This window comes from Barbus barbus, assembly GCF_936440315.1.
Source record: "Barbus barbus genome assembly, chromosome: 37".
Taxonomy (NCBI): domain Eukaryota; kingdom Metazoa; phylum Chordata; class Actinopteri; order Cypriniformes; family Cyprinidae; genus Barbus; species Barbus barbus.
The window spans coordinates 20,460,216-20,470,565 of record NC_136715.1 but is presented as its reverse complement, the minus strand read 5'-3'; the positions used below and the strand labels follow the sequence as shown (position 1 = coordinate 20,470,565).

Below are 10,350 nucleotides of genomic sequence, written 5' to 3'. Positions count from 1 at the left end.
CACAAACTTTGCTAAAGTGATTGCTTTGAACAAGTATTAACTTGAGCAAAATAACACAATACTTTAGCTAAATTGGCCCTTTTGCCCCACCTTATAAATTTAGCTATCTTTTTTTTTTTTTAAATAAACCACTTTAATGATTTATTTGCCCACAAAATGTGCTGCTCCATCAGTGTTTAATAAAAAAAAAACATATATATGTTTCCTGTAGTCTTGCAATACGGAAATGAAAAGCACATTTTCCTTAAGGTATGACTCTGTTGAACCCTGTCTGTCATGTGTTGCATCAATATATCACATCTTGCAGATTTATCAAAATACGATCAAAATAACTTGGAAGTGAAATACTGCCAAGTATGTCACTTCACTGTTGGAATGGGTTCTGCAGAGCTCTGCATTTAACCCATCCAACGTGCACACACACAGCAGTGAACACACATACACGCACGCACACACCCGAAGCAGTGCGCAACCAGAGCTGCAGCGCCCAGGGAGCAGTTGGGGGTTCGGTGCCTTGCTCAAGGGCACCTCAGTCATGGTATTGAGGGTGAAGAGAGCGCTGGACATTCACTCCCCCCACCTACAATCCCTGCCGGCCCGAGACTTGAAACCGCAACCTTTGGATTACGAGTCGGACTCTCTAACCATTAGGCCACGACTTCCCCATTTGTAGGCCTATGTCATGGTTGTGGTTGTTTAATGTCCAGGCCATTATTATTTATGAAGCCTAAATACAGGTGCTGGTCATAAAATTAGAATATCATGAAAAAATTGATTTATTTCAGTAATACCATTCAAAAAGTTAAACTTGTATATTAGATTCATTCATTACACACAGACTGATATATTTCAAATGTTTATTTCCTTTAATTGTGATGATTATAACTGACAAATAATGAAAGTCCCAAATTCAGTATTCCAGAAAATTAGAATATTGTAAACATGTTCAATATTGAAGACACCTGGTGCCACACTCTAATCAGCTAATTAACTCAAAACACCTGCAAAAGCCTTTAAATGGTCTCTCAGTCTAGTTCTGTAGGCTACACAATCATGGGGAAGACTGCTGACTTGACAGTTGTCCAAAAGACGACCATTGACACCTTGCACAAGGAGGGCAAGACACAAAAGGTCATTGCTAAAGAGGCTGGCTGTTCACAGAGCTCTGTGTCCAAGCACATTAATAGAGAGGCGAAGGGAAGGACAAGATGTGGTAGAAAAAAGTGTACAAGCAATAGGGATAACCGCACCCTGGAGAGGATTGTGAAACAAAACACATTCAAAAATGTGCGGGAGATTCACAAAGAGTGGACTGCAGCTGGAGTCAGTGCTTCAAGAACCACCACGCACAGACGTATGCAAGACATGGGTTTCAGCTGTCGCATTCCTTGTGTCAAGCCACTCTTGAACAAGAGACAGCGTCAGAAGCGTCTTGACTGGACTGCTGCTGAGTGGTCCAAAGTTATGTTCTCTGATGAAAGTAAATTTTGCATTTCCTTTGGAAATCAAGGTCCCAGAGTCTGGAGGAAGAGATGAGAGGCACATAATCCACGTTGCTTGAGGTCCAGTGTAAAGTTTCCACAGTCATTGATGGTTTGGGGTGCCATGTCATCTGCTGGTGTTGGTCCATTGTGTTTTCTGAGGTCCAAGGTCAACGCAGCCGTCTACCAGGAAGTTTTAGAGCACTTCATGCTTCCTGCTGCTGACCAACGTTATGGAGATGCAGATTTCATTTTCCAACAGGACTTGGCACCTGCACACACTGCCAAAGCTACCAGTACCTGGTTTAAGGACCATGGTATCCCTGTTCTTGATTGGCCAGCAAACTCGCCTGACCTTAACCTCATAGAAAACCTATGGGGTATTGTGAAGAGGAAGATGCAATACGCCAGACCCAACAATTCAGAAGAGCTGAAGGCCACTATCAGAGCAACATGGGCTCTCATAACACCTGAGCAGTGCCACAGACTGATCGACTCCATGCCATGCCGCATTGCTGCAGTAATCCAGGCCAAAGGAGCCCCAACTAAATATTGAGTGCTGTACATGCTCATACTTTTCATGTTCATACTTTTCAGTTGGCCAACATTTATAAAAATCATTTTTTTTGCATTGGTCTTAATTGATATTCTAATTTTCTGAGATACTGAATTTGGGACTTTCATTAGTTGTCAGTTATAATCATCAAAATTAAAGGAAATAAACATTTGAAATATATCAGTCTGTGTGTAATGAATTAATCTAATATACAAGTTTCACTTTTTGAATGGTATTACTGAAATAAACTTTTTCATGATATTCTAATTTTATGACCAGCACCTGTATATATAGTACCTACATTATATGCCTGAGTTGTGAGACTGCGTTATATAAATATGCCATGCTAATAAATTTGTTAACATTTGAGGATTAATTTTGACCTGCAGCTTTATCAGTCTGTCACACATTAGTGTTCACATTGTATTATAAATATCAAGGTATCATGTGAACACTATAGCCAATATCTGAATCAAATAAAATAAAAATTTTATACAGCTTGATTAATACAGGGACTCTACAGCATTTCTTCTTTTTTTTTTTTGTCCAGTGTAGTATTTGTTTTCATATTACATAAAAAAAAGGTACAAAAGCTGCCACTGGATAGGGCGGCACCCATTCAGAACGTACACTTTTGTACATCATTTAAACTTAAAAGGTAATGCCTTAGGCTGAAGATACACAGGGCAACTTTTTGAGCAATGTTGCCAGACAACTTTGGGAAATATTGCCTTCAACGGGCAACAAGGTGAGACACAGGGCCCACGACCGATCTAAAATATCCAGATAGAAATTTGTTACCCATTCTCAATGGGAAAGTGGCCAAGCAACCAAGTGCCTCTGTGTCTCACCTGGTTGTCTGTTGGCCATAATGACTATAATGTTATATTAAAATGTTAATGTTGAAGAATTTGGGATGCACTAGGCTACCTGTTTCAGCCAAATACATAAAAAAAAACATATATGTGTACTACTGAGCATTAACATGTGTTTCATGGAGCGGAAGATATGATGACTAGTTGCCAATAAGTATTGTAATGATGCAAAAAGTCAAACTTCAGAGGCATGTCATCAATAACCTTCATTGGAATGTAAATGTACATCCAAGCTTAGCTGCAGGAATCTGTGAGGGCAACGGACAAGAAAATTGGTGTACCCAGGGCAGGCTTTGTAACAATTACCCTTGTATGGTTGTCTATATACAATAAACATTAGTGCTGTCAAAATTAATGATTAATCCAAGTCATTAATAAAAAAATAAAAATAAAAAATAACTCATAATCCTGATACCTTCCTGATTGATACCTGCCTGGTATGTACTATGCTCAATTCTATAGCTAATGGCAACAATGTCACATTTAACTAGAAGATGTAACAAACACTTTGGACTCGATCCTGTATGTACAACAACAGGGTAATCTACATCAGGATCTACATCAGTTAAGCACAGAACATGCAACAAAGAGTTACCAATAGGCTTTGTTCAGCAGCAAAAGCAGCTGGTTCTCAAAGTTCTTTGAGCCAATGCATGCTCTTCTTGGCCTGAAGATCAGCCCTGCAACACTAAACAGTCTTTCACAGGCTGCTGAGGCAGGGAGTGCTGTATTAAGCTCAAGTGATAGCTGGCACACAGCTGGGAAGGACTTCAGTACCTCTACTGTGTTTCCTGGGCACCCCAGGTACGCATCCAACTGCTGGATCGTTTCAAGAAGGCCAGTCTTCTTCAAGGAGGAAAAGAAGTCCTCTTCCTCAGATGATTGGGAGCCATCTCTGATGTGATTCTCGGCCTGACAGTCCAAGTGGCTTCTGATATAGTCAAGGCCTGTGGAATAAAAATAAAAAAATAAGGACAATTTAGACCATATGACAGTATTGTAATTGTGTATTGGATAGTGTGTGTGCGTGTGTGTCATTAAATGTCATTTCAAACTCATTTCACTGTCTCCATAGAAATTACACGTATTAAGGGGAAGTTGAGAAGTGAGACACTTACCAAGTTTGAGGATATTTCCGTCACTTGTCCAGCAGGTTTTAAATTTGGGAACTAGAATGGCTGCGGCTATCAGCCCTGGATCTGCAAGCATCTCGCCAAAGCGTTTTTCAAGGCCTGAAAGAATTGTAGCAATGAAAGGTTCACAGAACTTGGAGGCAACGTGAAGGTGCTGGAGCGTGGTCCTTAGTAGAGTTATGGTGGGGACCAACCATCTCATCTGCACACTGGTTTCTCCCTGAAGAACAGCCAGTGCCTTTGCAACTGGGCTCATTGTCTTCGCATATTCTGCAAGAAATGCATGTTCCACTGGAGTAAACCTGTACAAAGAAGAAATGAAAAACACAACATGGAACATTTAGCCTACCTGATGTAGCACCTGGAGGAACTGATAATTAAAAAGGCAAAATATTGTCATCTGAGACTTTTAGAAATGTAGTTGTGTTGCTACAAATCACATCCATAGTAAATATGGGGACTGTATATTGGCATAGTGCATACATGTGTTCTACATTATTCAAAGTATAAAAGTATGACTTAATCTATTGTTAATCACTTCATTAACTGAAAGGCAGAAAAAACAAGCACTTACTTAGGTGTATCTAGTTCACTGCAGACAGCTGCAAGGGCTCCTTCGCCTTGTTCTCTTGTTATTCTCACTATTCTTTCTACGGCTGAGAAGAGTGAATTCCACCTTGTAGCAACAGGCCTTACGAGTTGGAGTTTGCAATGGTCTTCAATTACTTCAGATGCGGTGGCTGATCTTGAACTTTTGTTCCACAGGCTAGAGCATTTGACAAATGTGGACCTTGACACACGCTTGTACAATGGGTTGACCTCTGCTTTTGAAGCATCAACTGTGGACACTAAATTGAGGAGGTGGCAGGCGCAGCGATGCTGCTTGGGTAGCTGGTATTCCAAGTAGTCATCTTCGTCCAACAGGGCTTCAGCATCAACAAATCCAACACCCTCAAAGCTTTCCTCTTCTTCATTGTAATCATCATTTTGGCCACCATCATCCTCTTCTCCATCACCCTCTCCTACAGGTTCAGGATTGTTGTTCTCGTCAGTCTGCCCATAAACTCTGAAGGCTTTCAGGAAGTTTGATCCATTGTCAGTTGTAGTGCGAACAAGTTTTTCTCTGATACTGAATTCTGTGTCAATATCATTTAATATCATTGATATTAATCATATCATATAATAAAATATCATTTGTTGTTACTACTGTAAATATATATTCAATTATTATTGGATCTCCTTCAATACTTTCAGAATCTTTACTTATTAAAACGGTATATGTTTTATATTAACATTTTAATGACAGTATATTTATAGAACGAAAATTAATTATTTTATTTTTCAAAATAAGCAGAAAATAGTATAAACCTTGCTTAAGCATTTGTATCAATACCGTGTGTATTTTACCCCATGCTGGTGGGCACATTTTCTTATACATCTTACCTAAAGCTACATAGCTTCATGATAGCTTCCATCCCAATTGCATATTTTGAACCTTTCGTCCGATGTTAAAATTGTATATCCTCAAAAATGCAACACTAACTCTGTCCAGTAGGTGGAAACTAAATACTGTGCGTAACTTTAACCTGATACGTGCATGATGTATCAGTTCTGAGTTCTCACAAATGGCCATTACTTGATACACAAGACATTTATATCATACCTAATGAGATGATTTCAAGTAATACCATAATATATACCATCTTTAGTGCATTTTTTTAGGTTTACTATAATAAACGTATTGAGTGTTTATACCTATTTAATGCTGTTTAAATTAAAAACCTAAATTAGTTTAATTCGATATTCATCATGGTTTGTTCCTAGCAACACTTCGGGTTGTTTATTAATGATAATCGACGATATACAGCTCTATGTGCTTGCATGAGAACAGCAGTCTGTGATGAAAGGGAAGGGCCCCTGGCAGGGAACGTCGCCAAATGTATAGAGAGCATCATATAACGCATGTATAGAAATACATATACACACACAGAGAGACGGCTTTTCTTAATGGGTTTCGGTCATCAACACAAATGTATCACCAGGCCTAAACGCAAGTCTTAAGCGCAAAGTGCGGGACCCTTGGTCTGTTTATTAGCGTCGAGTCATTTGTAGATGTTTCCTATAGAGGGGGGGGGGGGGGAGGGGAGGGGGGGGGGGGGGGCAGCCCCATTGATTCAGAGGTTAGGAATTTGCATCTGATTGCTGTTTGTCAACCAATGGTTTGACTCGCAGACCGCGGCACCGCCTCAGATTAGACGCACAAATGATGTTTCTGCCAAATTAACCTCTATATCGAAATCAAATGAGGAAGAGCGAGGCGCTTTAGAGAAAGCACAAGGCATACTGTTTCTATAGGCTCTCGTGTGTTCGCGACTGCTATCAAATATTGACTGAGAGCGTCGCGAGCGGCTTGCTTTCACGGGGAAATCGGGAATGTTCCTTCCGCTTCCCAAGAAAAAAAACGAAACGGAAGTTAAACTGGTAAGTGTGTCTTTTTTCCCCCCTCTTGGAATTTACATTCACGTTCTGCTGTTTGTGTGGACTGTATGGGAAGTAGCCTACATTATGTCTCTGGCGTAAAATTTGGTTTTGGTTGTTTAAAATGTGTTTGTCTGGCAGTAGTTTTGGTGTCAGTGTATCAGAATAAACACTCGACACAAACACATACAGAAACTGCCTTCAGGCACGCGATGTATATATGCAAATAAGCGTGGTGTTGTTTCTTTATGTATTTATTTTACGATTTTTAACTTCTTTATGTAGTTTTAATAAGGTGAGTAATATTTTAATGACCTTTTTTTGTATCTAGGTCGATTATCTGTGATCTTGTGGAAGTAGTTTATTTTATTGTATTCCTTTTGACTTTTGCATTAAATTTACCTTTTAAGTGTCATAACTATTATGCAGAACTATACTTTTCTGCTGACACAATTACTTTAAAAAATCAAATTCTTAGTCATTAGACTACAGCAATTAGAAACCACAATATTAATTGTGAATAATTTGTTATTAATGATAATAATAAATTGTAACTATATTAACAATAATAGAATCAATGCCATTCTATTTATGTGAAGTAGTTTGCATTCTAAATGTGCGCAAATGTTCTTCCTTATTTTAGGTTATCTAACTGTTAAATTGAAAATGTTGCAATTTGCTCATTTCAAAACAAAGTCTTTATGTAATAACAATAAGAAAAATTGGTATAATGGTGTTGCTGTGTCATATTATTTTCATCTGGTGCCTTTTATTGATAGAAATGTTGAATAATCAACAATAGGAAAGTGTGAGTCTTATTTATTGCATAATTGTGGTTGTCACTTTGTGTGATTGTGTGAAAATGATGAATGTGTTCGTACTGCTGCCATGTTGTTTTTTGTTTCTTCTTCTTCTTGATATTTTAAAGGGTTCTGAAACATCTTGCCAAAGGACTGCAGTTGAAAATTAGCCAACTGGCTAAAACTGGCACATTTACAGAAATGTTGATTTGTATAATGGATCATATCTATCTATTTAGTCTATAAGCATCCACCTTTTATAATGTGAGATATAACTTGTACCTGAATTGTGCATTATCTCAATATGCATTCATATATGGATTTATCTCTCCCAAAGAGTCCTGTTGGAAATATGGGTTAAGACTGATTTGATTTCATTCTCTCCATTCTTAATGACCTGTTTAAATTAGCGCAGAGCAGATTCTCTCCAGCCTTAATTAGATTTCTGTTCCACATAAACAGAAAAGTACATTTGTTTGCCTAGACAACACATAGCTTCATCACACACTGTACTGAAACACTACACGCACATGCACACGGTACGATTTGGAACAACAGCTAGAAAAGATATTTCATTCAGTATCCACCCACACTTAATCTTGGTATTTAGGGGGTGTTTACATTACATTAAAAATGGAAAGCTTTTTAATGCGATTTGGCCGTGCATTTATGTCAGTGGCGTTTTGGGGGCTTGAAAATGCAAACTTTTGAAAACGGGCTTCAAAGTAAAAGTTTTAAACATGATACCGTTAACCTCCCCACATAAAATAAAATGCAAATTAGCGAAAACATGTTCAGGTGCATAGTGTTTAAAAAAAAAAAAGTGCATAGTGTACAAAGTGACATCGCCATCTACTGGCCTGGTGTGCATAATACAGCATTTTTAGTCAGGATCCGAGTAGTTTTGACAACATTTGTAACTTTTAAGGTAACTCAAAGGTAAAATTTTTCTGTTTATTAATATATTTTATTGGAGAACTCTGTAATCAAACAAAATTGAATTAATCTATTCATAATGTTTACTTTTATATCAAGACGAGACAAGATTTCCTTAAATATCTTGTTGATTCCATAAAAAGATAATGTCCATAATTTGGGTTCTCAAAAGCAGGATGGAAGACAAAGTGCGTGTTGTTTGTGGCATTTCATTCGAAACTTTGGACACATTGGACAAATGTGACCCTGGACCACAAAATCAGTCATAAGGGTCAATTTTTCGAAATTGAAATTTATACATAATCTGAAAGCTGAATAAACAAGCTTTCCATTGATGTATGGTTTGTTAGAATCAGACAATATTTGGCATCTGGAATCTGAGTGTGCAAAAAAAGTCAAAATATTGTAAAAATCACGTTTAAATTTGTCCAAATAAAGTTCTTAGCAATGCATATTACTAATCAAAAATTGTTTTTCTATATTTACGGTAGGAAATTTACAAAATATCTTCATGGAACATAATCTTTACTTAATATCCTAATGATTTTTGGCATAAAAGAAAAATCAATCATTTTGATCTATACAATGTATTTTTGGCTATTGCTACAAATATACCCCAGCGACTTAAGACTGGTTTTGTGGTCCAGGGTCACAATTTTTATTTTATATGTGGGGTGTTTTAATCTCCTACACTGCTTTCCTCATATTTTCCTTTGGAAAAACGAATACTGCGGCTTGTTTGTCTGCTGTCTGCTTTTAACCACTATTAAAAAATCTCATGTGTTGTTTACGGAGCCTCCTGCTAAATGCCCTTTGGCCTGAGAGGGAGAGCAGATTAGTGTTAAAGACGTGTTTGGTGATATATTTCAGGTCTTAAAGACCTAACAAGCTGAGTCTAAGAGATGGTATAGTCTCAAGCTTGTGCACAGGAAGCAACGTTCACAATGCAGACGTGCATTTCTAATAGTGTGGTTCAGTTTTCAATGTACCATGTGATTCCATACCAGTCCTGTGGCTAGAGTAGAGATAATGTAAAAGATCCTGTTTTTCAACAAATTTGCATGACTTGCATAAGGATAGACATTAGCTGTAAAACAAACAGAAAGGGACCGCACCAGAAGAGGAACTGTAATGCTTGTTTGGTGCATGAGCGGTCAGATAAGTTTTTAATTCTAATTCCATGTTTCTGTAATGTTACACTTAATGTGCAAGTACCATGAACACTAATTCTTTGCAGTTGCATTCTAAGTATTTTGGGGGTGTCGGTGACTTGCATATGTGATGTGTAGTGAGTCCTGGGGTAGTTTGTATGTGAAATAAGTGGGTGTGGGGTTTTAACTGATAAGGTGAGGTATGAGCAGGAATGAGGCCCTGAATCTTGTCACACCTGTCCTGATCAGAAAGACACAACTGTATCAGCCATCATCTTATTCGCAGAATTTCAGGTTGGCAAACTCAGCTCTGAGCTGGCCAAACTGGTTTCAGCTTCGCGAGTTACTAGGTAGTGTTGAGTGGGATCAGATATCTTGTGTCGCAGCTCAAGGAGGGAACTGCTCTGTTTTTAGATTAATCCATATGCGTGTCTCGGTGTGGCCATTTCAGCACAGAGCTGTTGAGCAACACTTTACTCAAGTGAAACAGAAAGCATCATTTAAACAAAAATGCTGTATAACTAGTGCTGTCATGGTACCAATACAATTCCACAGTTCTCGTTACCAATATCGGTGCCATACCAATTTTTTACTTTATTCTATTTTATAATAAAAACATGAATAAAATTAGTTAGTAATGCTATTAATACAAATAACTAGTGCTGTCAAACGATTAATTGCGATTAATCAAATTCTATACAAACTGAAAACAAGTTAACGTTATACACGTCACATACTTTGTTTTGTTTTATTTTGCGTGCTGCATTCACAGATACATGCTGCCTTTAACATATTAAATGTGCCTATAAAAAGGCAGTTCATTGCTTCAGAATAGCATTCAGAATAGTGTTGGGAGGAGGTTGTGTGCATTCAGTTGAGTGGCTTGGCTCAGGTTCAAACAGTGCCTTTGCCAAAAACCACACATTAAAACCTTTCTGTG

The 10,350-nt window shown here is 38.0% G+C and overlaps 1 protein-coding gene across 1 annotated transcript in view; it reads left to right on the top strand.

Annotated features, from left to right (window-relative positions):
* Window positions 1-6,334: 6,334 nt before the first annotated feature.
* LOC306857042 (AT-rich interactive domain-containing protein 3A-like) overlaps window positions 6,335-10,350 on the top strand; it is a 54,426-nt gene continuing 50,410 nt past the window's right edge. Inside the window, exon 1 of the mRNA XM_079396692.1 lies at window positions 6,335-6,526. The gene's annotated coding sequence lies outside the window, so the exon portion shown is untranslated. The remainder of the gene's footprint in view (window positions 6,527-10,350) is intronic.